Below are 27765 nucleotides of genomic sequence, written 5' to 3'. Positions count from 1 at the left end.
GCGCACATTAAATCCCCACTGTAGGCCAATTTATCAGTGAGAAAAGCATACATATTTTTTTTTTTTTATTTATGCCTTTATCCTTCTCTAAACAACAGACACTGTGAAAACATTTCAATCTGGTATAAATAACTAACTTGTGCATTTTATCTCTCTATTGAAGTTGAATGGTCATTAAATACTATTTTTTAGTCAACACTAAATTGTAAAAATCTACTGACAAATTAAATATGTTAAATGCAGTTAGATTAAAACTGACATAACAAGTTTAAGAGTTGTAGATCAGGAATAGAACCTGGTAAGTATGTTTATCTTTTTTTTTTCCTTGGTTGTGACCAATTTGGGCTAGCTATAAAATAGTTTGTGCACTAATCAAATTTTCAGCATATTTAAAGGGACAGTCTAGTAAATATAAAACTTTCATGATTCAGATAGGGCATGCAATTTTAAACAATTTTCCAATTTACTTTTATCATCAAATTTGCTTTGTTCACTTGGTTTTCTTTGTTGAAAGCTAAATTTAGGTAGGCTTATATGCTAATTTCTAAGCCCTTGAAGGCTTCCTCTGCATTTTGAAAGTATTTCACAGCTAGAAAGCCCTAGTTCATGTGTGCTATATAGATAACATTGTGCTCATGCCCGTGGACTCACTTATGAGTCCACCCTGACTGGTTAAAATGCATTTCTGTCAAATGAACTGAAATAAGGGTACAGTCTGCAGAGGCTTAGATACAAGGTAATCACAGAGGTAAAAAGTATATTAATATAACCGTGTTGGTTATGCAAAACTGGGGAATGGGTAATAAAGGGATTATCTATCTTTTTAAATAACAACAATTCTGGAGTAGATTGTTCCTGTAAAAGACCAATAAATCCAACATTTCTCTTTCATGATTCAAAAAGAACTTACAATTTAGAACTACTTTCCAATTAATTTCTATTATCAAACTTAGTTCTCTTGATATCGTTTATTGAAGAATGCATTATCTCCCTTTTTTTTAAAGTCTATTTTACAAACACTAAAGGGATTAAACTCATAGTGAAGAGGTCATGCTCCTGATAAAGCTATAGCAAGTAAACCAATTAGAATAGAGCATATGCACGTATATATATATATGTATTAAAATTCAGCATTTGTGTAACTCAAAATGACTTTAGAAATTGCCCCTCAGATGGTGCCCCCAGTCTCTCTCTCTCCAGGTAGCTTCTTCTTTTTTTTTAATTATTAAAAATTAAGTGCAAGTGGTTCTGCCTAGCAGAACGCAACCGCCCGCCCCAAATCATTTTTCTCTTAGCACTTACAGAAACACTCCTGTGTTCTGAGACAGACTGAGTGAAACTACCACTCATGCGCAGAAGTTCTGCCTCTGTGGGCATAATACAGGGGAAAGACAACTAATTTAAATACAGAAAAACAGCTGCTGGACGCATCATCTGATGATAAATTTGCAAAGTAATTTTCAGCTAAACAAATGCTGAAGTTCAATTTTTAAATTCAGATACAGCATGCAACTTTAAGCAACTTTCTCATTTACTCCTATTATCAATTTTTCTTTGTTCTCTTGGTATCTTTATTTGAAAAGACAGGAATGTAAGCTTAGGAGCCGGCACATTTTTGGTTAAGCACCCTGGGTAGTGCTTGCTGATTGGTGGCTAAATGTAAATTGCATGCTCTATCTAAATCATGAAAGAAAAATTTTGGGTTTCATATTCCTTTAAAGATAATTGCTACTGAGTATTGCACTGGTGTAAAGTTTTAAATGACCAGTAGATTTGTATAATTAACAAATCCATGATAACAAGACAATGCGATAGCATTTAGTCTGAACTTCAAATAAGTAGTAGATTTTCTTTCTGACAAATTTCAGTTACGTCTATTTCCACTCCACTCCTGCATCATGTGACAACCATCAGCCAATCACAAATGCATATACGTATAGTCTGAAAATTCTTGCACATGCTCAGTAGGAGCTGGTGACTCAAAAAGTGTAAATATAAAAGACTGTGCACATTTTGTTAATGGAAGTAAATTGGAAAGTTGTTTAAAATTGCATGCTCTATCTAAATCATAAAAGTTTAATTTTGACTTGAGTGTCCCTTTAAGTAAGGCTGACTGTCCCTTTAACTTGTTTCATATTTTGACATAATAGTTTGACTTATAGCATCAAAAAAAAAGTTGTCACTTTTTTCTGAAGAAATGCACGCAGCTTCTCCTTATTTGTACTTAATAAATTAATCTTACTTTTATAATCTAATCTCTGTTTAAAACTGCACAATAGGGAAGTACATTTTCCTCGTGCTCTCTGTTGAATCATTACACATTGTATAAAACACACAAGACATTCCTGAAATGTTTCAAAGTAAGATTTGTGTTGGGTTCTTTTGTCCAGAGTGGTATTAAAACTACAGAGAAAAATAGAAAATCTTTTTAAAGCTTGTACCGGCAAGGTTATCAGAATTCTAATTTTAAAAGGCTTTTTTTATGTGTGTAATTACAGGCCTTAAAGCTGTGGTTTTTACATAAAGTTAAATTTGAAACTTGCTCTAGTCTTTAATTTAAAGGGACACTCAAGTCAAAATAAACTTTTATGATTCAGACAGCAGTTTTAAGACACTTTCCAATTTACGTCCATTATCAAATTTTGCACAGTCTTTTTATATACAAGATCCTACTGAGTATGTGCACAAGCTCACAGGGTATACGTATACTAGTGTGTGATTGGCTGATGTCTGTCACATGATACAGGGGCCAGAAAACGGGAGAAAAAATAAATTTGAGAGAAAAAAAATGACTGCTTATTTGAAATTCAGAGGTGTTATTGCATTGCCTTTTTATTATGCACGTGTTAATTATGCAATTCTACTGCACTGAGTTGTCATTTAAGCATTTTATGTAAAAAAAAGTTAGCACAGTCATAACAAATCCTAGCTATAATTTACACTAACTTGTATTAGAGAATACTAAAATGAAAAGCAAATTAATGCATATGATGTGTTGTCTATTTCCATGCTAAGGATGCATATATATGTGTTTGGTATCTGTGCGCTCAGGAGAAATGTTACATTTTTATTTTGCCAATTCCTTCTTTTACCGTATTATAATCTCTTACTAATATGTCAAGAAAAATATACCAAGAATGACCATGAAATAAAGACAGAATATATTTAAAGCAAATTAATGAATAGGTATTTCTGTAAAATTAACCTTGATTTTTTATAATGCTTTGAGTGTGTACTTTTAGAAAACAAATTTTATAGGGTTACCTGAGGTCTCCATAGTAGCCTTATATAAAAGAGTTATTTTGCTGGTAAAAGGTGGAAAGAAAGGTATATATATATATTTTATTTATAAAAATATTTTACCAGGAAGGATACATTAGATTTATTGTATTGATACAATAGGGTACAATAAAATACAAAAACAATATTAATACACAATATATACAAAATTTAACATAGAATAGGTAGGAAATATATAATCAACCATGACAGGTGCATTCTGTTTTGAGATATGCAGAGAGGGATCTCTTAAAGGATTTTAGGTATGGGGAAAGTTTGAAAGTGTACGGGAGGTCGTTCAATAATTGTGGTGCTCTGTAGGAAAAGGAGGATCGAGCTGCTTTCTTTTTGTATTGAGGCAAACTAAATAATGTGCTGGTACTTGATCGGAGGTAGGAATAGCCGGGGTGAGCCTTCTGCTCAGGTAGGGTGGGAGCTTTCCAGAAAAGCTCTTAAACACAAGGCTGGAAAGATGGAGGGTGCGTCTGGATTCCAGCGACAGCCAGTTTAGTTCATAGAGCATATCACAATGGTGGGTCCTATAGTTACATTGTAGCACCAAGCAGCAGAACGAGTTATACATTGTAGTAAGTTTATTAAGGTGAGTTTGTGGTGCAGGTGCATATACTACATCCCCATAATCAATGATTTGCATCAGCATTTGCTGTACAATCTTTTCCTTTACTGTAGGGCTTAGACATTATTTGTTTCCGTACAGGGCACCTAGTTTTGGATAAAGTTTAGATGCAAGTTTTTCTATGTGGAGGCCAAAAGATAGATTGGGGTCTAACAACATACCCAAGTATTTGAAAAAGTGGACTGCAGTCAGTGTGCAATTTGATTTTGTTTTGATGCATAGATGGGAATTTTGTAGTTTGTGTAATTTAGGTACCGTTCCAAAGACCAGTAAAGAAAAAAGTTTTACCGCAGCTCCGTACTTTGTGTTTAGTATCTACTGTGTCAAAGGCCTTTGCAAAATCAAGGAAAAACATAATTTATGTAATAACTTACCTGATAAATTCATTTCTTTCATATTAGCAAGAGTCCATGAGCTAGTGACGTATGGGATATACATTCCTACCAGGAGGGGCAAAGTTTCCCAAACCTCAAAATGCCTATAAATACACCCCTCACCACACCCACAAATCAGTTTAACGAATAGCCAAGAAGTGGGGTGATAAGAAAAAAGTGCGAAAGCATAAAAAAATAAGGAATTGGAATAATTGTGCTTTATACAAAAAAATCATAACCACCACAAAAAGGGTGGGCCTCATGGACTCTTGCTAATATGAAAGAAATGAATTTATCAGGTAAGTTCTTACATAAATTATGTTTTCTTTCATGTAATTAGCAAGAGTCCATGAGCTAGTGACGTATGGGATAATGACTACCCAAGATGTGGATCTTTCCACGCAAGAGTCACTAGAGAGGGAGGGATAAAATAAAGACAGCCAATTCTGCTGAAAAATAATCCACACCCAAAATAAAGTTTAAATTGATAATGAAAAAAACTGAAATTATAAGCAGAAGATTCAAACTGAAACAGCTGCCTGAAGTACTTTTCTACCAAAAACAGCTTCAGAAGAAGAAAACACATCAAAATGGTAGAATTTAGTAAAAGTATGCAAAGAAGACCAAGTTGCTGCTTTGCAAATCTGATCAACCGAAGCTTCATTCCTAAACGCCCAGGAAGTAGAAACTGACCTAGTAGAATGAGCTGTAATCCTTTGAGGCGGAGTTTTACCCGACTCGACATAAGCATGATGAATTAAAGATTTCAACCAAGATGCCAAAGAAATGGCAGAGGCCTTCTGACCTTTCCTAGAACCAGAAAAGATAACAAATAGACTAGAAGTCTTTCGGAAATTTTTAGTAGCTTCAACATAATATTTCAAAGCTCTAACCACATCCAAAGAATGCAATGATTTCTCCTTAGAATTCTTAGGATTAGGACATAATGAAGGAACCACAATTTCTCTACTAATATTGTTAGAATTCACAACCTTAGGTAAAAATTTAAAAGAAGTTCGCAACACCGCCTTATCCTGATGAAATATCAGAAAAGGAGACTCACAAGAAAGAGCAGATAATTCAGAAACTCTTCTGGCAGAAGAGATGGCCAAAAGGAACAAAATTTTCCAAGAAAGTAATTTGATGTCCAATGAATGCATAGGTTCAAACGGAGGAGCTTGAAGAGCCCCCAGAACCAAATTCAAACTCCAAGGAGGAGAAACTGACTTAATGACAGGTTTTATACAAACCAAAGCTTGTACAAAACAATGAATATCAGGAAGATTAGCAATCTTCCTGTGAAAAAGAACAGAAAGAGCAGAGATTTGTCCTTTCAAGGAACTTGCAGACAAACCTTTGTCCAAACCATCCTGAAGAAACTGTAAAATTCTCGGAATTCTAAAAGAATGCCAGGAAAAATGATGAGAAAGACACCAAGAAATATAAGTCTTCCAGACTCTATAATATATCTCCCTAGATACGGATTTACGAGCCTGTAACATAGTATTAATCACAGAGTCAGAGAAACCTCTTTGACTAAGAATCAAGCGTTCAATCTCCATACCTTTAAATTTAAGGATTTGAGATCCTGATGAAAAAAAAGGACCTTGCGACAAAAGGTCTGGTCTTAACGGAAGAGTCCACGGTTGGCAAGAGGCCATCCGGACAAGATCCGCATACCAAAACCTGTGAGGCCATGCTGGAGCCACCAGCAGAACAAACGAGCATTCCTTCAGAATCTTGGAGATTACTCTTGGAAGAAGAACTAGAGGCGGAAAGATATAGGCAGGATGATACTTCCAAGGAAGTGACAATGCATCCACTGCTTCCGCTTGAGGATCCCTGGATCTGGACAGATACCTGGGAAGTTTCTTGTTTAGATGAGAGGCCATCAGATTTATTTCTGGAAGTCCCCACATTTGAACAATCTGAAGAAATACCTCTGGGTGAAGAGACCATTCGCCTGGATGTAACGTTTGGCGACTGAGATAATCCGCTTCCCAATTGTCTATACCTGGGATATGAACCGCAGAAACTAGACAGGAGCTGGATTCCGCCCATACCAGAATTCGAGATACTTCTTTCATAGCCAGAGGACTGTGAGTCCCTCCTTGATGATTGATGTATGCCACAGTTGTGACATTGTCTGTTTGAAAACAAATGAACGATTCTCTCTTTAGAAGAGGCCATGACTGAAGAGCTCTGAAAATTGCACGGAGTTCCAAAATATTGATCGTAATCTCACCTCCTGAGATTCCCAAACCCCTTGTGCTGTCAGAGACCCCCAAACAGCTCCCCAACCTGTCAGACTTGCATCTGTTGAAATTACAGTCCAGGTCGGAAGAACAAAAGAAGCCCCCTTAACTAAACGATGGTGATCTGTCCACCACGTCAGAGAGTGTCGTACAATCGGTTTTAAAGATATTAATTGAGATTTCTTTGTGTAATCCCTGCACCACTGGTTCAGCATACAGAGCTGAAGAGGTCGCATGTGAAAACGAGCAAAGGGGATCGCGTCCGATGCAGCAGTCATAAGACCTAGAATTTCCATGCATAAAGCTACCGAAGGGAATGATTGTGACTGAAGATTTCGACAAGCTGATATCAATTTTAGACGTCTCTTGTCTGTCAAAGACAGAGTCATGGACACTGAATCTATCTGGAAACCTAAAAAGGTTACCCTTGTCTGAGGAATCAATGAACTTTTTGGTAAATTGATCCTCCAACCATGATCTTGAAGAAACAACACAAGTCGATTCGTATGAGATTCTGCTAAAAGTGAAGACTGAGCAAGTACCAAGATATCGTCCAAATAAGGAAATACCACAATACCCTGTTCTCTGATTACAGACAGAAGGGCACCGAGAACCTTTGTAAAAATTCTTGGAGCTGTTGCTAGGCCAAACGGTAGAGCCACAAACTGGTAATGCTTGTCTAGGAAAGAGAATCTCAGAAACTGATAGTGATCTGGATGAATCGGAATATGCAGATATGCATCCTGTAAATCTATTGTAGACATATAATGCCCTTGCTGAACAAAAGGCAGGATAGTCCTTACAGTTACCATTTTGAATGTTGGTATCCTTACATAACGATTCAATATTTTTAGATCCAGAACTGGTCTGAAGGAATTCTCCTTCTTTGGTACAATGAAGAGATTTGAATAAAACCCCAGCCCCTGTTCCAGAACTGGAACTGGCATAATTACTCCAGCCAACTCTAGATCTGAAACACATTTCAGAAATGCTTGAGCCTTCGCTGGGTTTACTGGGACACGGGAAAGAAAAAATCTCTTTGCAGGAGGCCTTATCTTGAAGCCAATTCTGTACCCTTCTGAAACAATGTTCTGAATCCAGAGATTGTGAACGGAATTGATCCAAATTTCTTTGAAAAAACGTAATCTACCCCCTACCAGCTGAGCTGGAATGAGGGCTGCACCTTCATGTGGACTTAGGAGTTGGCTTTGGTTTTCTAAAAGGCTTGGATTTATTCCAGACTGGAGATGGTTTCCAAACTGATACCGCTCCTGAGGATGAAGGATCAGGCTTTTGTTCCTTGTTGTGACGAAAGGAACGAAAACGATTATTAGACCTAAATTTACCTTTAGATTTTTTATCCTGTGGTAAAAAAGTTCCTTTCCCTCCAGTAACAGTTGAGATAATAGAATCCAACTGAGAACCAAATAATTTATTACCCTGGAAAGAAAGGGAAAGCAGAGTAGACTTAGAAGACATATCAGCATTCCAAGTTTTAAGCCATAAAGCTCTTCTAGCTAAAATAGCTAGAGACATATACCTGACATCAACTCTAATGATATCAAAGATGGCATCACAAATAAAATTATTAGCATGTTGTAGAAGAATAATAATGCTATGAGAATTATGATCTGTTACTTGTTGCGCTAAAGCTTCTAACCAAAAAGTTGAAGCTGCAGCAACATCCGCTAAAGATATAGCAGGTCTAAGAAGATTACCTGAACACAAGTAAGCTTCAATTTTCCTATCTAAAGGATCCTTAAAGGAAGTACCATCTGCCGTAGGAATAGTAGTACGCTTAGCAAGAGTAGAGACAGCCCCATCAACCTTAGGGATTTTGTCCCAAAATTCTTATCTGTCAGATGGCACAGGATATAATTGCTTAAAACGTTTAGAAGGAGTAAATGAATTACCCAAATTATTCCATTCCCTGGAAATTACTTCAGAAATAGCACCAGGAACAGGAAATACTTCTGGAATAACTACAGGAGATTTAAAAACCTTATCTAAACGTTTAGATTTAGTATCAAGAGGACTAGAATCCTCAATTTCTAATGCAATTAGGACTTCTTTAAGTAAAGAACGAATAAATTCAATTTTAAATAAATATGAAGATTTATCAGCATCAACTTCTGGGACAGAATCCTCTGAACCAGAAGAACCAATATCAGTATCAGAATGATGTTCATTTAAAAATTCCTCTGAAAAATGATCAGTTTTAAAAGACTTTTTACGTTTACTAGAAGGAGGAATAACAGACATAGCCTTCTTAATGGATTTAGAAACAAAATCTCTTATGTTATCAGGAACACTCTGAGTATTAGATGTTGACGGAACAGCAACAGGTAATGTAACAGTACTAAAGGAAATATTATCTGCATTAGCAAGTTTGTCATGACAAACAGTACAAACAACAGCTGGAGGAACAGATACCAAAAGTTTACAGCAGATACACTTAGCTTTGGTAGCTCCAGCACCAGGCAGCGATTTTCCAGAAGTATCTTCTGACTCAGTTTCAACGTGGGACATCTTGCAATATGTAATAGAAAAAACAACATATAAAGCAAAATTGATCAAATTCCTTAAATGACAGTTTCAGGAATGGGAAAAAATGCCAGTGAACAAGCTTCTAGCAACCAGAAGCAACAAATAATGAGACTTAAATAATGTGGAGACAATAGTGACGCCCATATTTTTTTAGCGCCAAAAAAGACGCCCACATTATTTGGCGCCTAAATGCTTTTGGCATCAAAAATGACGCCACATCCGGAACGCCGACACTTTTGGCGCAAAAAAACGTCAAAAATGACGCAACTTCCGGCGACACGTATGACGCCGGAAACAGAAAAAAAAAATTTGCGCCAAAAAAGTCCGCGCCAAGAATGACGCAATAAAATGAAGCATTTTCAGCCCCCGCGAGCCTAACAGCCCACAGGGAAAAAGTCAAATTTTAAGGTAAGAAAAAATGATTTATTCATATGCATTATCCCAAATATGAAACTGACTGTCTGAAATAAGGAACGTTGAACATCCTGAGTCAAGGCAAATAAATGTTTGAATACATATATTTAGAACTTTATAAAAAAGTGCCCAACCATAGCTTAGAGTGTCACAGAAAATAAGACTTACTTACCCCAGGACACTCATCTACATGTAGTAGAAAGCCAAACCAGTACTGAAACGAGAATCAGTAGAGGTAATGGTATATATAAGAGTATATCGTCGATCTGAAAAGGGAGGTAAGAGATGAATCTCTATGACCGATAACAGAGAACCTATGAAATAGACCCCGTAGAAGGAGATCATTGAATTCAAAAAGGCAATACTCTCCTCACATCCCTCTGATATTCACTGCACGCTGAGAGGAAAACCGGGCTCCAACCTGCTGCGGAGCGCATATCAACGTAGAATCTAGCACAAACTTACTTCACCACCTCCATAGGAGGCAAAGTTTGTAAAACTGATTTGTGGGTGTGGTGAGGGGTGTATTTATAGGCATTTTGAGGTTTGGGAAACTTTGCCCCTCCTGGTAGGAATGTATATCCCATACGTCACTAGCTCATGGACTCTTGCTAATTACATGAAAGAAATAGCTCCAGCTAGGTCTCCTTGTTCCATGCCAGTTTGGATGTTGTTGCAAACTTTTAGGAGGGCATTTGTAGTTGAGTGATTTGACAATACTGGGAGCAATGATATTGGGCGATAGTTAGAAACCAAGGTTATCTCACCACTTGTATGGATAGGCACTACTCTTGTAGTCTTCCAAAGTTTGGGTATGTATCCAGACACCAAGGATTCATTAATTAGTGTTGTGACAGGTTTAGCAATTGCTGGCGTACTGAGCTTTAACAGCATTGCTGGGATTTGATCAGGTCCAGACTGATTTTTAATTTTAAGATTATTAAGGTGTTTCTTAATGACATTGATGGGTACAGGTCTAAAATTGAACCTGTTTGCTGATTTAGTGGGGCCTGATCCACATTTGTAGTTTCAGTATGTGTGTCATTTATTAGTTTGTCAATCAGGGTGGTGGAGCATCTGACAAATAATTGTTAAAGGTATTTGCTACTTCTAAAGGGAAGTTGCAGGGTTTGGTTGTCCACTTTGACAGTGGAGGGTTGGGAGTGGATTGGGGGAGTTTGTAAGTTATTTATGACTTTCCAAACTTTCTAGGGTTTGATATGTTATTGTTCTGATTTTCACATAAATATTGGGGCTTGGACAATTTTGTTTGTTTAGTGCATATATTTTGCCATTGCCTATATACACAGTGATCGTTCATAGAGTCAGTATGCTTGAACTTTGATCACAATGAATCCCGAAACCGGTACATTTGAATGAGGTTAGCTGTGATCCAATTCATATGTGCTCCGTTTACTCTCACCTTAAGCAGCGGGGCATGCAAATTCCAAACTTGTAGGAGTTTGGACTGAAAGAATTCAACTACAGAGTCTATATCTGGGATAAGGTTTAATCTGTGCCAGGGGAGTTTCTTGATGTCATTTAGAAATGATTAAAGATTACATTTTTTGAAGGACCTGGTGATTTTAACCTTGGGAGAGGATTTAGTAGCCTTTATTTTGCGCACACAGTACACTAAGCAGTGGTCACTGAAACTGTTAGGTAGAACACCTGCCTCCTGGATTTGGAGAGAATCCAATCGAGCAGGGTGTTCTTATAGCTTTTAATGTTTATGCGAGTTGGGGAGGAGATTAATTGCGTTAGCTGCAAAGTCTTAAACAGCGAGCAAGAACTATTATTTTTAGGATTCAGCCATTTAATATTAAAATCTCCAAAGACCAAAATTTAACTTTTTGGGTTTTGAGCTATGGTTTCACTAAGGAGATGGGCTATGTCAGAAAGGGAATGCACAGGGGAGCTAGGTGGGCGGTCGATTCCTGCAACAATGATTGATTTACTGCACGAGATCTCAATTGTGCCAGAAAGGAAATCAAAGGTGGCAGGAGAGCTAGATTTTTGTAAGGGGGTGTACGTTATGGAATTGTCAACATAAATTACAATACCGCCTCATCTTTTTGCTCTGTCATTTCTTCGGCATGAATACCCATGTATTGCAATGGCAGAGTCAGGTATTTTTGCGGCTAGCCACGATTCAGAGATCACAATGATTTGGGGTTTGTAATGTGAACACCAAGCTTGCAGTGCATCGATTTTTGGTAGTAAGCTGCAGATATTACAGTGCACAAAAGAGAGGCCTTTTTTAGCTAGAAGGCTAGGAATGGAATTTGTTGGGGGACCAGGGTTAGACTCTAAATCATTTGCAAGGGCAAGTAACATAAGTAATAGGAATTTGGACATCATTTTTGTTTGGCCATATAGTGAATGGGATACTTTATAATTTTGTGAGGTGGGGGTAGGAGGGTTATTTTTTATAACTCTCCACCAGCACTCAGCAGATAAGTTATGGCAACAGAGCAGGCCATGGTGTATGATAATTTGTTTTCCAGTTTGAGGTAAGATATTAAAATTAGATATACAATATCTCTCAGTTTTTGCTTCAAAGTACTATTTTAAGTAGTATTGCATTATATTGAATCCATTATTAGAACACACCTTGGTATATGGAATACTTCTCCCTTTCAAGAGCTATGTAAACTTGCTGATAAAAAGAAAAATTAAGATATAGGATATATATATATATATATATATATATATATATATATATATATATATATAAATCAATGTAAATATTTGTATAGGAAATTAGCACATCTAGGCAAGATTCCCCGCTTGCTTTTTCCCAGAAATACCTCATATACAATGTTGTCAATGCACAAGAGAATTCTGGGTAAGTTATGCAAATTAGATATGCAAATTCTCAGTTTTTTTGCTTCAAAATACTGTTTTAACACAGCTATTCTTTTAACAGGATTATTGAAGCAAACCAGAAATCACTCACTAGACAGCCTGTTTCATTCTTTTTGGAACTCATCAGTAGGAGATAGATTTCTGGTTGCTGCATTGGCAAAGCTACTTTCAAGGTTAAAGCAAAATTCATTAAAATTATGGGGGGAGATATAAAAATGAAATTAAAATCCTCCATGTCTCAAAATTAAATCAATGTAAATATTTGCATAGGAAATTAGCACATCTAGGCAAGATTCCCCGCTTGCTTTTTCCCAGAAATGCCTCATATACAATGTTACCAATGCACAATTTTGAAGCAAAAAAAACTGAGAATTTGCATATCTAATTTGCATATCTTACCCAGAATTCTCTTGTGCATTGGTTACATTGTATATGAGGTATTTCTGGGAAAAAGCAAGCAGGGAATCTTGCCTAGATGTGCTAATTTCCTATGCAAATATTTACAAACTGGGGAATGGTTAATAAAGGGATTATCTATCTTTTTAAAAGGGACAGTAAACTTAAAAAATAATGTTATATAATTCTACACATAGTGCAGAATTATATAACATTATCTTAGCAACAGCTTTCAAAATCAAAAGATTTGAGAGAGTTTTGCTATCAAGGTTGCACTTACCTGGTCTCCTCTAGAGGCTCTTCTGATCAGGTCCTGGTGCAATCGGGTGAGTTGGTTTTCAAAAGCACTACGCAGGAACGCTGTCTAATCACAAGACATGATTATAAGAGCCTGGAGAGGAAACCAGGTAAGTGCAACTATGATGGCAAATATAACTCAAAGCTTTTGATTTTGAAAGCTGCCGCTAAAATAATGTTATATAATTCTGCTTTATGTGCAAATTTATATAATATATTTTTTTAAGTTTACTGTCCCTTTAAACAACAACAATTCTGGAGTAGACTGTCCCTTTAAGCATGTCTTGAGTCTCACTGGATGTCATATTATGAGACCATAGGCAGACAATTTGTTTCTAAAAGGGCTGTAAGCCTCACATCCGCACCCTTTGCAAGTTAGACACTGGTTTATGATTTCCGTAAGATAAAACAAGTGATGTGCAATACAAATAATTATATCTTTCATTCATGGCACTGACAATGATGGGTGTGCAGACACAGTTCCCACGAATTGATTCAAATGCCCGGAGTGTAATTGGGTCAGCTGACACCTGCTGTAACCCTATCAGTGCCAGTGGAATGCAAAAGGTTAGATACACTGATAAGTGCTGAAAGTGTGAGCCCAATAAAATTGCAGCAACGTGCAAATACATGCTTGTAAAAAAATTACTACTCACTCAAGTAGCTGTGATACTGCTGAGCCATGCTGCATTTGACCTTGTTTTATCTACCTTCAATATATATGGGCTATATATATATATATATATATATATATATATATATATATATATATATAGATAGATAGTATTGCAATATTAATCTAAAACTGTAGTGGGGTAAAAAGTTGGAGATCTATAGAGATAAGCTTTTAGTTTAAAAATATAAATAAAAAAAAAGTAAATCCGATCAGTAGTTTGGAAAAGTAGATATTACATCAGTTTTACATTATTTTAAAGGGACATAACCCCCCCAAAAAAAAGTTTTATGATTCAGATAGCGAATACAATTTTAAATAACAATCCAATTTACTTATATTATCTAATTTGCTTCATTCTTTAGGTATCCTTTAAGAAATTGCAATGCACATGGTTAAGCCAATCACTTGAGGCATCTATGTGCAGCCCCCAATCAGCAACTACTTAGCCTATTTAGATATGCTTTTAAGCAAAGGATATCAAGAGAATGAAGCAGATTAGGTAATAGAACTAAATTGGAAGGTTGTTTAAAATTGCTCTCTCTTTCTGAATCATGAAAGAAAAAAAATTGGGTTTCATGTCCCTTTATTGTACAAAGGCAAAATAAAGTGTTTATATTTCTCAATAATTCCATAAAGAGAATTTAAAAAAAATGTGCTACACCATATTTTAATTGGTGACTCAGCCACCAATCAGCAGCTAGCTCTAAGCTAATTAGCCTATCTAGATATGCTTTTAAACAAAGGATACAAAAGAGAATGAAGCAAATTAGATACATTAAGTAAATTGGAAAGTTGTTTAAAATTGTATGTTCCATCTGAATCATGAAAGAAAAATTTTGGGTTTCATATTCATGAAAAAAAAGGCAAAATATAGAACATGCAATTTGAAAGGGAAAGAAAGGTCAAAATTGAAAGGTGCACTTCATTTTTAAATAGAATTATTTTTGCAATACACTTCCATTAACAAAAATGTTTCTAGTAAAAGTTATTATTGCTGTCCATGGGCATATGCACATAGGCCCAGCACCAATATTTAAACTCAGAGAGCAGGCGGGGGGGGGGGGGGGACACACACAATATTAATACTTAAATCTTAAATGGCCATAATAGTCTAAAATGACATGCTCTATTGCTATACAACAAAAAATGTTAAAAAAAAAGTATATTTGTATTTAAAGAGACATTAAAATCAAACTTTCATGTGTCAGATAGAGCAATTTACTTCTATGATCAAATTGCTTTGTTCTCTTGATATCCTTTGTTAAGAGTAAAGCTAGGTAGGCTGATAGAAGCTCAGGAGCGTGCACGTGTCTTTAGCAGTCCATGGCAGCAGTGTTTGTGCTTTAAACCAGTGTTTCCAAACTCCGGTCCTCAGGACTCTCAACACGCCAGAAATTCATTATATCTAACTAGTGCACAGGTGAAATAATGAGCTGATTAGTTCACCTGTGCTCTAGATAAGATATAGTCAGTGTATGGCCTGAGTATTGGTACCTAGGACTGGGTTTGGGAAACACTGCTATAAACATTGTTGCAAACACAGCTGCCCGATGGATAGAGACAAGTGCACGCTCCTGAGCTCACCTAGGATTACTCTTAATAAAGGATTCCAAGAGAATTAAGCAAAACTGATCACATTAGTTGTTTAAAATGTCATGCTTTATTCAAGTCCATTTAAAGGGACACTGAACCCAATTCTTTTCTTTCGTGATTCAGATAGAGCATGCAATTTTAAGCAACTTTTTATTTTACTCCTATTATAAAATTTTCTTCATTCTCTTGGTATCTTTATTTGAAAAGCAAGAATGTAAGTTTAGATGCCGGCCTATTTTTGGTGAACCTGGGTTGTACTTGCTGATTGGTGGATAAATTCACCCACCAATAAACAAGTGTTGTCCAGCGTGCTGAACCAAAAATGTCTGGCTCCTTAGCTTAAATGCCTTCTTTTTCAAATAAAGATAGCAAGAGAACAAAGAAAATTTGATAATAGGAGTAAATTAGAAAGTTGCTTAAAATTGCATGCTCTAGGAGTTCCGGAGGAGGAGTTCAGGTGTGTGGTCACGAGTTGCACCTGCTCTGCATTACCTCCCTTCCAAGCTTGTCTGGCGAGATACCTGTGCCTAAAACCCCAGACCGTGGTTTGCTTGGATAGCTGAATAGATTGCTACTGGGACTTCTATAGGTGCTATAACATCGCACCTGAGCTGTTTGCTACTACCTTGGGAAGGATTCATTCCTTTATTGGTGTAAATAAAAACTGCTGAAACCTGAAATGGGGACCTGAGATAAAGTACACCGCATACTCTTTCCCCTGCTGGGCAATCACAAGGAAAAGATCTCCCTACCTGGTGGGGGCTCCTGCTTGGACATTTCATCCAACCGGCGGGGAAGGTTTGTCAGTGAAGAGGGACGCGGTGCCCCGCTGTTCAGAACTGCCGCCTGCCCCAGGAGGGGTTTCCTGACGCTGAATTCGTGTGGGGCGTGACACGATACGCTACCTGTTGAAAATCTCTATACCTGTGGTGTGGAGGTTGGAGTCAGAGCTCTCTGCTGCAAAGCTGGTTCGGTGTGCACGGCCAAGATCCTCAGAGTCACAGTGCTTCACACAGCTACAGTGTTTAACAACCCTACCCCCCCTCCCACCGGTGTTGCGCGAGGGGTGAGGTATGAGAGTGCTTGTTGGGCTGCTCCTGGAGTAGCGGTGTGGAGTTCTTTTTACCAAGTGTATATGCCTCAGTGACAACTATCAACGGGGCTAGCTTCTCCGGACTCCCCCCTCCCACCGATGCTGCGAGAGAGGGGTAGTCACGGAGAGACGCCGTCTGGATTTCCACTTCACACCTGTCAATAAGGACTGGTAAAGTACCGCTGGCTAGACTGATTTTTCTCCCCTTCATCTCTGCCCTAAAGGTCTTTTCTTGGTTTGCTGTGGAGTAATAACTTTCTTCCCGTCTTTAGTTACCTGAACAGTGACCCCTTCCCCGGTCAATTACTCCCTGTGTAAGGGTAGTTAAACAAAGCTTGTAACTAGGGGTAAAAAAGGAAAGAGACGAAGGACAGGATACCTGGACTTTAATCAGTTAGCGGAAAAAGTGTCAGGCTGAAGTATTCTATTAGAAGTTGTGTATGCAGGGGTTCAATTTTGACTCTTTTTTTGATTTTTTTGATTATTTGACTTTTTTTTGCGTCCTCTGCCTTAAAGTGCCATAAAAAGCATTCAGGTTCCTGCCTAACAACTATGGAGATCTCTGTTGATTAGGACCTAGGAATGTTTATAAAAATATGTTTGTAACTGTCTGGTTTAAGCTCTAGTATTATCAGACATTCTAGGCAATCATAGTACTTTCTATATTATAAACGGGGACTGGTATTACAGTAGGACTGTTTCTTTTTTCTGTTAGAGGCTTTGGATAGTTAACATGATATGTTAGTGTTTAGGTAAAAGGTTTTTGTAAGGAGCCTTCTCTATATACACTATAATACTCAGAGTTCCTTAGATTACACTCATTTGGTTACAGATTTACTCTGAACAACCCTATTATATAACTGCTGAACCACTGAGCATCTGCACTAATTTATCTTTATGGTTTATATTAAAGGGGAGATTGCTCAAAGCACTGAGACACAGCATGGATAATTAAGTAAGGGAGGAAGGGCTAGGATCTACAAAAATAACTAACTGACTTTGTAATTCTGTTAACCATAGCCCACTCTTCACAAGGGTACGTTTTTGCAGGTTAATCACAAGAAATGTTATTTTAGACTTTCTGTATTATAGAAGATTGTGAATATAACTGTGTAAACTGATTATACTATAACTCCTTGAGAGCTGGGAAACTCCTAAAGAGGGACAGAAGGGGGAAGGAAGAAAAAGAAAAAAAAAATAGTATCCAAAACTAAACTCATCTGAAAGAGGGGTACTGTTTAAATTAATTAAAGGTTTAGGGTGCCCTCAGACTAGCCACCTGGATCACTGAGGTTTATTCTAGCTAAGGGTCAGCGTGTACCACCTGGTTGATTATAGACAGATAAAGCGGGCTCTTCTTACTTATCTATTTATTTATTTGTTTGTTTTTTCTGTTTCTTTTCGTTCCCCCCCTTTTTTTTTTTTTTTTGTTTCTCCTTTTTGCTTAGGAGACAGGGATTCCTAACTGAATTCACTTAATTAACACTTTGTCTCCCTTCACATCCTCCTTTTTTCTCTTTTTTTCTTTTTTTGAACTTCTTTTCCCTCACCTCAATCACTGAACACATCACTTAGCACACTCACTTTCCCCCCCCCCCCCCCTCACCCCCCCCGGGGTTCCCCCTTTTTTTTTTTTTTTTTTCTTCCCCTTTTTTTCTCTCCCCTTTCCTTTTCCCACATTAGTCACTAATTATTCAATCAACCCACTGATTACCCACATTTTTTCGTACTCCTTTCCTTCCCCCCCTTTCCTTTCTTTTTCCCCCCTTTTTTTTTTTTTTTTTTTTTTTTTTTTTTTCTTCTCTTCTCCCCCCCCCCTCTCTCTCCTCACCTTTTCCTCACACGAGTTATTAATTAATCACTATTTTCTTCACTTTAGTACACAGCACATGGATAAGTTTCTTAATAGTCACGGCAAATCCCTGTCTCCAAGTATGACAAATAAACAGAAAGATAGGAGAGCTAAAAATATAACTGATACCCCTATAGATGCACACTCAGCTGAGCCACTAAATACCCAAGCTTTAGTAGATAGTATCTCCGAGGCCCTAGCCCCAAAATTCGAGACCTTGAGATTGGAGATCAAACAAGACATTATGTCCCTCACCCAAGAACTCAAACAATTCTCAAACAGGGTGCAAGAAGTCGAACAGAGAGTCTCGGATCTAGAAGATCTTAGCACAATACATAGTTCCAAGCTGGACACTGCCGACTCTAAGTTGGGGAAAATTCAGTCTAAACTAGAGGAGTTAGAAAACCGTTCCAGAAGGAACAACTTCAGAATCATAGGGGTCCCAGAAGGGAAGCAATATGAAGATCTGAATAAGTTTGTCTCTGAGACATTAGTACAGTTACTTAAAATTCCACAAACATACCCTAAAATTGTTATTGAAAGAATACATAGATTAGGCAGATCTCCCCTGGACAGTACAGGGAAGGCTAGACCTAGACCAGTTATAGTTAAAGTTTTAAATTTTCAGGACAAAACTACTATTTTTGAATATTATCGTAAAAACCAGCCTGTTGCCATGGGGAGTTCAAATATTCTCCTGTTTCAGGATTTTTCCACGGAAACAGCAATAAAGAGAAGGGAGCTCTCGCCAATTTGCACTAAGCTCATTAATTTAGGTATTCGAGCTACCTTAATCTATCCTGCCAGACTCAAAGTCTGGATCAAGGATGAATTTTATTTTGCTGAATCCCCCAAAGATGCAAGGGAACTCTTAGCCAAACTTAATCTCCCTGCTTAGTTGAATGGTTCCCAAACATGGTAGAGTATGGGTTATGGGGCAATCTCGTGTCCCTCCCCTCCCTCCCCTCCCCTTTTTTTTTTTTTTTTTTTCTTCTCTCTTTCTTTTTTTCTTTCTCTTCTTCCTCCTCTCTCTCCATCCCCCCCCCCCCACTCCACTGATTTTGGTAGGCTCAAATTTCAAATATGCAAGAGCTAGATAGTATTAAATTTGCTTCGTGGAATATTGGAGGCCTGACATCCCCCATTAAAAGAAAAGCAATATTAAATCAGCTAAGAAAGATAAACACCGATATTGCATTCCTTCAGGAAACACACTTGAAAATTGAGGAAGTTTTGAAATTAAAATCATCATGGGTGAGGGAGGTATATGCATCTCCAAGTGTAGATAGAAAAAGAGGGGTGGCTATTTTACTTGGAAAAAAGATTATGGTAAATGGTCTGCAAGTTTTAAGTGTTAAAATAGATCCCGAAGGACGTTTTATTATGCTGAAAATCAGAGTGGCAAAAATAACATACACACTGTGTAATATTTACGCTCCCAATGTGATAGATTCAATATTCTGGGATTCCTTACAAACCAAAATAATGTTTTTTCAGGAAGGATACCTGATTTGTGGGGGAGATTTCAATATGACCCCACAATATCCCTTAGACAGGCTGAGAGCTGATTCGAAACAGAGGAAAAACAAAAAAGATAAATTGGAAACTAAGATTATTAAAAATATCATTCAGAATTTGGCTGTAAAAGACATATGGAGATTACAAAATCCTGATGTTAGAGACTTCACGTGCCTTTCTAAGGCGCACAAGTCACTCTCCAGAATTGACTTATTTCTTATCGATGATAGGTTGCTTAAATTGAAAGTTAAGGCAGAAATTCTACCGATATCTCTTTCGGACCATGGTCCTATTTCTCTCCAAATTCAACAAGTTGAGGTGAGGACTAGACAATCGCGTTTTTACTTCCCAACCTACTTATCAAAAGATTTAAAATTTAAAAATTGGCTCAAACTTAAATTTGAAGAATACGCAGAATATAATTCTGAGTATCTAGACCGCCCGATGGTATTTTGGGAGGCGGCGAAGGCAGTCTTAAGAGGGGAAATAATATCATTTAGCTCCAATATAGTCAAAAAACTTAAAGCTAGAGAGAAAGAAATGCTTAGGTCATTGTCTAACTCATACAATCATTATTTGTTAGCAAAAACGCAGGTAAATTGGTTAAGATACACAAGAGCTAAGAAAGAGAGAGATACTTACCTTATCCATCAAACAACTCAAAAAGATATAAAAACACAAGCTAAGTTCTATAGATTTGGCAACAAATCAGGGAAACTTTTAACTAAGTTAGTTAAAGGAGCGAAAGGCTCGACGACGATTGAATCAATTCAGAGTGAGGGGGAAACACTTACTACGACCGAAGAGATCTTGATGAACTTTACAAAATATTACCAAGACATTTATACATTAAGAAAATCAGATAAGAGTCAATCTGATCAATTTTGGAGTAATATGATTCTTCCAACTATTACAATAGAAGATAGGGAAAATTTAAATACCCCTATTCGTGAATCTGAAATTGAGAGAGCTATTCTTAAACTTGCATTGGATAAGACACCGGGTCCAGATGCGTTACCAAACGAATTCTACAAAATTCTCTCCCCAGTGATAGTACCGAGCCTTTGCAAAATGTATAATGCCATCTATACTGACGGGGTTCAAATTCCACCCTCCTTTTCGGCTTCAAATACAACCTTAATACCTAAGCAGGGGAAAGATCCTAGTCTGAAAGGTTCTTACAGACCTATAGCTCTCTTGAACACAGATTATAAAATCTTAACCTCTGTGTTAGCAGATAGGCTACAACCTTTATTAAACTCTATTATTCATACTGATCAAGCAGGATTTCTCGCCAACCGCAACTCATCTGCAAAGATAAGAGAGATTCTGTTACTTGTGGATTATTTTTCACAGGGGCGGGAGGAGGAAGAGGACACCCCTGACATGGCAGTTATTTCAATAGATGCTGAAAAAGCATTTGATTCTATACATTATGATCATATAATGCACTCTCTGTCCAAATTTGGTTTTGAAGGTAAATTTTCTCAATTTATAAGGAATCTCTATAATAAACCTCATACAAGGTTGTTAGTTAATAGTATACTCTCCCCAGAAATCACGCTGGAGAGGGGAACACGCCAGGGATGTCCTCTTTCTCCCCTGCTTTTTGATCTCTCAATAGAACCTCTGGCAATTGCAGTTAGACACCAGTTAGAAGGCATAAAAATTCGAAGAAAGGAGCTTAAAATTGCCTTATATGCCGATGATATTCTCTTATATTTATCTAATATCAAAAAAAAACCTCCCAATACTATTATCCATTATCAGTCAATTTGGATCCTTTTCAGGATACAAAATAAATAACTCAAAATCGGAATTTCTCTGGTTAAGGAAGAAAAATGACGTGTCCTTAAACATACCTTTTAAAACAGTCTCTGACTCATTTAAATACTTGGGCGTCTTAGTACCTTCAAACATAGAAAATCTCTATGATTTTAATATTCCCCCAATACTTCTAGACATCAAGCAGAAATTGAAAAATTGGCAAAACCTCCCCCTATCTATTTCAGGTCGGGTAGCCCTATTTAAAATGGTTTTATTGCCAAAATTGCTGTACATTCTACAAAATGTTCCAATTATACTCAAGGGGAAGGATATTCGGACACTGAATACTCTGTTGAGAAACTTTATTTGGCAAGGCAAGGTCCCAAGAATTGCTCTCTCTAAGATACAGCTACCTCGAAGTTATGGGGGCTTTGCACTCCCAGATCTGCGTCTTTATAACTATGCTTTCTTAGCACGCATAGTAGCAGATTGGTTCCTGTCTAAGGATTATGTTACAAATAACGAACTAGAAAATAGTATTTGTTACCCATTTCTACCAACGGCTTTGACGCATTGTAAATTAAAATCAATACCTCAAGAGCTGAAAGGGTTTAAAACTATATATAATCCTATACAGAGCTGGTGGAAAATGGGTAAACTCATGGACCTGGACTGCAGAGTGTCAAAGTTCCTTTCATTTGTAGGTAACCCTCAATTTTTAGCAGGTATACACTCAGCAGTGTTCCTAAGATGGCACAGTTTAGGCTTGGGTAGGGTTATTCAATTCATTGATAAGGAGAACCAGTGTGTGAAAACTTTTGAGTCATTAAAACAAGAATTCAATCTGCTTAATAAAGAATTCTTTGCGTACCTACAGGCTAGACATTTTGTAGAAGAGTTACGGAAGGAAGTAAATAGACCATGGTCTTGGGGGAATCTTGAGGGGTGGTTGAACATAGTGGAAAAGGGACACTTGTCTATCACTCCATGTTACCAGTTACTTATCTCCCTTAAGGGCCGATTGAATTTGGAGAAACTTTCAACAGAGTGGAACACCTTAGCACATGATGGAAACATTAATCCACAGCTTGTGCAGGGCTCGTTTACTAGAATAGCACAAACTACACTATCTGCTACCTGGAGGGAGTCTCATGTGAAACTCCTTTATAGGGCATACTTTACCCCAGAAAAAGGTCTCAGATGCGGAAATTTAGATTTTAATAAATGTCCAAAATGTTCGAAACCCGCAGCTGACCTTGTTCATATGATATGGAACTGTCCTAGAGTAAGTCAATTCTGGATGAAACTAGAATATTGGTTGAAGAACTCCCTTAAGATCTCTCCATTAGAATTCTCTTTGACTTATAATGTGTTCTTAAGGAAAGACATGGGGAAGCTACACCCACAACATAAACTAATCAATATGACAATAATTGCAGCTAGATATTTAATATTTAAAAGATGGAAAACGAATGTAACTCCAACTATCATGGAAGTGAAAAACTGTTTAAAAAAACAGTGTATACTAGAACAGAGGGACACGGACATGAATAACGAAGGAGATATTAGAAAGTTTTTTCTAAAATGGTCGCTATTTATTAAGACCCTTTCTGTAACTGAGACTGACTATATGATTTTTCCATTTAGAAATTCGGAACTGGTATTACTCGGAGTATGGTAAAAATGTATCCCAACTTATACGATTCCCAACACTGGGGTGGGGGATGGGGGAGGGAGAGAGAGCAGAGGTTAATCTTACCCTTTTAATTCTTTGATCCCCCTTTTTTTTTTTTTTTTTTTTTTTCTCTTTTCTTTCTTTCTTCTTTTTTTTTCTCTGTTTGGAGGAGGGGGGCCGCGGGGGGAGGGTGGGTCGGTTAATACAAACGATGTTATGATCAGAGGCGATTATAAATAGAGGTGATCCTTAAAATACATCAGTACAAGGAGTCAAACTAAAGATAGGTCAAATTCAGACCCAACTTATAGAGTATTTTTTTTTTTTTTTTTATTTAGCTACAATGGATTGAAAGTCGTAGTCTATGGATTATGTGTAAACTTTATTCATATTTGTTCTTTGAATGTTGTATTAAGGTAATTACCTTTATCGTGGTTTTTTGTTGTACCTCTGAGTGTGATATCAATAAAAATTATTTTGAAAAAAAAAAAAAATTGCATGCTCTATCTGAACCACGAAAGAAAAAATTTGGGTTCAGTGTCCCTTTAAGTTCAATTTTGACTTTACTGTACCTTTATGTTTCAATAAACTTGGTTGTAAACAAGTGTGCGACGTGTGTGTTTCCTAAACTCTATAGTCAAAAGAAGGGGCTATCCTCATATAAATTAGGGCCTTTGGATTAAGTTATATGGTCTCCCATGAGCTTCTAGTCAAATAAATGAAATGTATTCACTCTAAGTAATCCCTATTACCACAGTGCTCACCTGACTAGTTAAAGAGACGGTAAACATTGCTTTATGTGTTGCATAATGCTGCAATACGTGGCTTTTTTTTTTCTTTTCTTAAATGTGCTCTTGTAAATGAGAATTTTGCACCTAAAACTATTACTTACCTCCTGTCCAAAGCCATCCTCTTCTGCACGGCAGTTTTTCAAATACCGCTTTATGGCTCACTGTCTAATGATCACCGTGACATCCGTTGCGTAATTCAACTGCATGTAGCGTGCTCCTGTGCTAGACAAACAGCCAGCAGCTTTACCTTGCGCAGTAGCGTTGAATGAGCTCGCTGAGATCAATAGACAGTGAGCCGTGACGTATTTTTTAAAAAAAAATGCTGCACAGAAAAGGATGGCTTTGGACTGGAGGTAGGTGCAAATTTACTAATTTACAAGAGCACATTAAAAAAGACCATCCGTATGTTACATAAATCTGCACATAGTTCAGCCTTATGTAACATAAAATATTTATGATCCATTTAAAAGGTATTGAGACCCATTTTTTTTCTTTTATGATTCAGATAGAGTGAGTCATTTTTAACAACTTTCCAATTAACTATTATCCAATGTGTTTTTTTCTTTTAGTATCCTTTGTTAAAAAGGATACTAGGTAGGCTCAGGAGCTGCTGATTGGTGGCTGCGCGTATATATGCCTCATGTTATTGGCTCACCCAATGGGGCAAATTTAACAAGTCCCGTAGAGAGCTTGTGGGCCCGTGTTTCTGGCGAGTCTTCAGACTCGCCAGAAACACAAGTTATGGAGCTGCGGTCTAAAGGCCGCTGCTCCATAACCCTGTCCGCCTGCTCAGAAATCAAACCGATCGAGTACGATCGGGTTGATTGACACCCCCTGCTGGCGGACGATTGGCTGCGAGTCTGCAGAGGGCGGCGTTGCACCAGCAGCTCTTGTGAGCTGCTGGTGCAATGCTGAATACGGAGAGCGTATTGCTCTCCGCATTCAGTGAGGTCTTGCGGACCTGATCCGCAGTGTCGGATCAGGTCCGCAAGACCGTTCATAAATAGGGGCCAATGTGTTCACTTAGCTCTCAGTAGTGGATTACTGCTTCTTTAACAAAGGAGACCAAGAAATTAAAACAAATGAGATAATAGAGGTAAATTGGAAAGTTGTTTAAAATTGCTTTCTTTATCTGAATCATAAAAGTAAAAATTGGGGTATAGCGTCCCTTTAAAATAAAGCCCTAATACAAAAAATATGCATGCTCTATCAGAATCATAAAAGTTTAAAGGGACACTGAACCCAAATTTTTTCTTTTGTGATTCAGATAAAGCATGCAATTTTAAGCAACTTTCTAATTTACTCCTGTTATCAATTTTTCTTCGTTCTCTTGCTATCTTTATTTGAAAAAGAAGGCATCTAAGCTTTTTTCTTAGTTCAGAACTCTGGACAGCAATTTTTTATTGGTGGATGAATTTATCCACCAATCATCAAGGACAACCCAGGTTGTTCACCAAAAATGGGCCGGCATCTAAACTTACATTATTGCATTTCAAATAAAGATACCAAGAGAATAAAGAAAATTTGATAATAGGAGTAAATTAGAAAGTTGCTTAAAATGTCATGCTCTATCTGAATCACGAAAGAAAAAATGTGGGTTCAGTGTCCCTTTAATTTTGCTTTTGTATCCCTTTAAGGAGAAGTTGCTCTCTACACTAGTAGAGGTTGTTTTGTTGGAGCATACCTCCCCTTAAAACTTTTTGTTTAAAAAGAATAATCAAAAATAGTTTTCTTTGTTGGTATGTTTAAACAGCTGTTGTAAGATCCATCTATTATAAAATAAACTTAATAAAGTCCTTAGTTTGTCAAAGCAAAAACTGTTTGCTACCAAATACTGCCAGATCTGCAGTTAATCAGGTGAGCCGATATTAAATATGTAAAAAAAAGTTATATTTCTTTCATAGAACATTTTCATTCCTTTCAATTCCTCCCTTTGAAAGTATAAAGTGATGGATGCTCTTAGCACAAGAGAATGTCAGAACACTATTAGAATCTACATTAAAGGGACACAAAAACCCCAAAACTTTCAAATTTACTTTGATCATCAAATTTGCTTTGTTCTCTTGGTATCCTTTGCTGAAAATCATGCATAGGTAGGCTCAGGCCCAGCAAAGCACTACTGGAAGCTAGTTGCTGATTGGTATATGCATTTACAGTATATCCCTCTTGTGATTGGCTTGCCTGATGTGTTCTGCTGGTTAACAGTAGTGCTTTGCTGCACCTTTAACAAAGGATAACAAGAGACTGAAGCAAATTTGATAGAAGTAAATTAGAAAGTTGCTTAAAACCACATACTTTATCTGAATCAGGAAATAAAAAAGTTATGTTCCTTTTGTAATGGTTCTTTAACAGGTTAAATGCCCTATTGCAGTCAATGTCCCCCTAACTAATAATTTCATGTACTTATCCAGTAATTCATGGGTTTCTAGCAATTATATGTTTTTATATATGTAAGTCTGTAACAACTAATCTGGATTCATGTTTGTTTTAAAATAATTTGATAAAATATTTTTTTATTCAGAACCATAATAAAACTTGTTCATCTTCCAATGATAAAAGTTACGCCTATGGCAAGATAGTCACATAAAATTACAGTGATATGTATAAAATGAAAAAGAAATGGCAGAATTATAAATTGTTATGTCTTTATTTGATTTAGTTTCAATTTAAACTTAAAACCAAAAAAAAAAGACAAATATAAATTATCCAAATGTTGAGACTATTTTCAGGGTAAGTTACAAAGTATTAGGTCATAAGGCAACACTGATATAAGCAAATCAAAGTAGTTTATGTAGGAAATCAAGTAGTTGTTTGCCTGTTGCTACAATTCTGTCTCATGACTTTTTTTTAAATAATTTTATCACAGGAGTTTCATTTCATGCTGAGTCTACTGTAAATATGCAAAGATCACCTCAAATGTGTGCTTTAATAAATAAAGTAACCATTCATTTTAATCTTAAATCATAAAACAAATTGAATTTCTATTAAACAGCATAGTTATGATTTTTTGTTTAATGAGAACATGATCATATAATGTTATTTAAATGCACAATCAGAAAGTGTATACACATTAAAAGGACACCATTAGAGAAAGTTGAACCTTTTAAGAAAAGAAAAAAAAGAAGATAGAGTTAAGCTCACCTTTTGTAATCCTTGGAATCAGATACTTGGGGTGTTACAACAGAACCCACAAATGCTTGAAGCAGTCAGTAATATCCCCTTCAGACCAGGCTGTGCCAAGGCTAGCATGGTGCACAATGAATTCTGCCAAGTCTGGGAGATGTGAAGCAACAGAGTCACAGTCTGCTCTCCATCTGGGCAGGAGGTAGTGGTTTGAACTTGCACAGTGCCTGCTTGCCTTCAGCATGTCACACCCCACGCAAGGAAAAGCATTCCTCTCCCCTCCCAGATTAACTCACCACAGTTTGTAATGTGTAATGCACTTGCCCAAACATCTAGCTGGGGGGATGACAATGGACTTCTTTTACTATTTTGCACGTTAAAGGGACATGAAATAAAACAAATGTATAATGTTACATATGTGAAATAGAGCTATTAAAATACACTATTATATATATATAAATATTTTAATGCATGCAAATATATGCTCACTTTAATTTTAGAAACTATCAGGAAGTGCATGTTTGGGCACAATATTCCCAGGGAATTAAAGGGACATTCCAGCCATAATTGGAATACACTTGGATGCATTTCCCTTTTGAATTGAAAAGTT

The 27765-nt window shown here is 36.9% G+C and overlaps 1 protein-coding gene across 1 annotated transcript in view; it reads right to left on the bottom strand.

Annotated features, from left to right (window-relative positions):
• The window catches only part of LPAR3 (lysophosphatidic acid receptor 3), a 193458-nt gene extending 166119 nt beyond the window's left edge, over nt 1–27339 (bottom strand). The window contains 1 exon segment of the mRNA XM_053693241.1: nt 27174–27339. The gene's annotated coding sequence lies outside the window, so the exon portion shown is untranslated.
• Nucleotides 27340–27765: the final 426 nt, after the last annotated feature.

The sequence above is a fragment of the Bombina bombina genome, chromosome 10 (assembly GCF_027579735.1).
Source record: "Bombina bombina isolate aBomBom1 chromosome 10, aBomBom1.pri, whole genome shotgun sequence".
Taxonomy (NCBI): Eukaryota; Metazoa; Chordata; class Amphibia; order Anura; family Bombinatoridae; genus Bombina; species Bombina bombina.
This window is presented reverse-complemented; position numbering and strand designations above follow the sequence as displayed.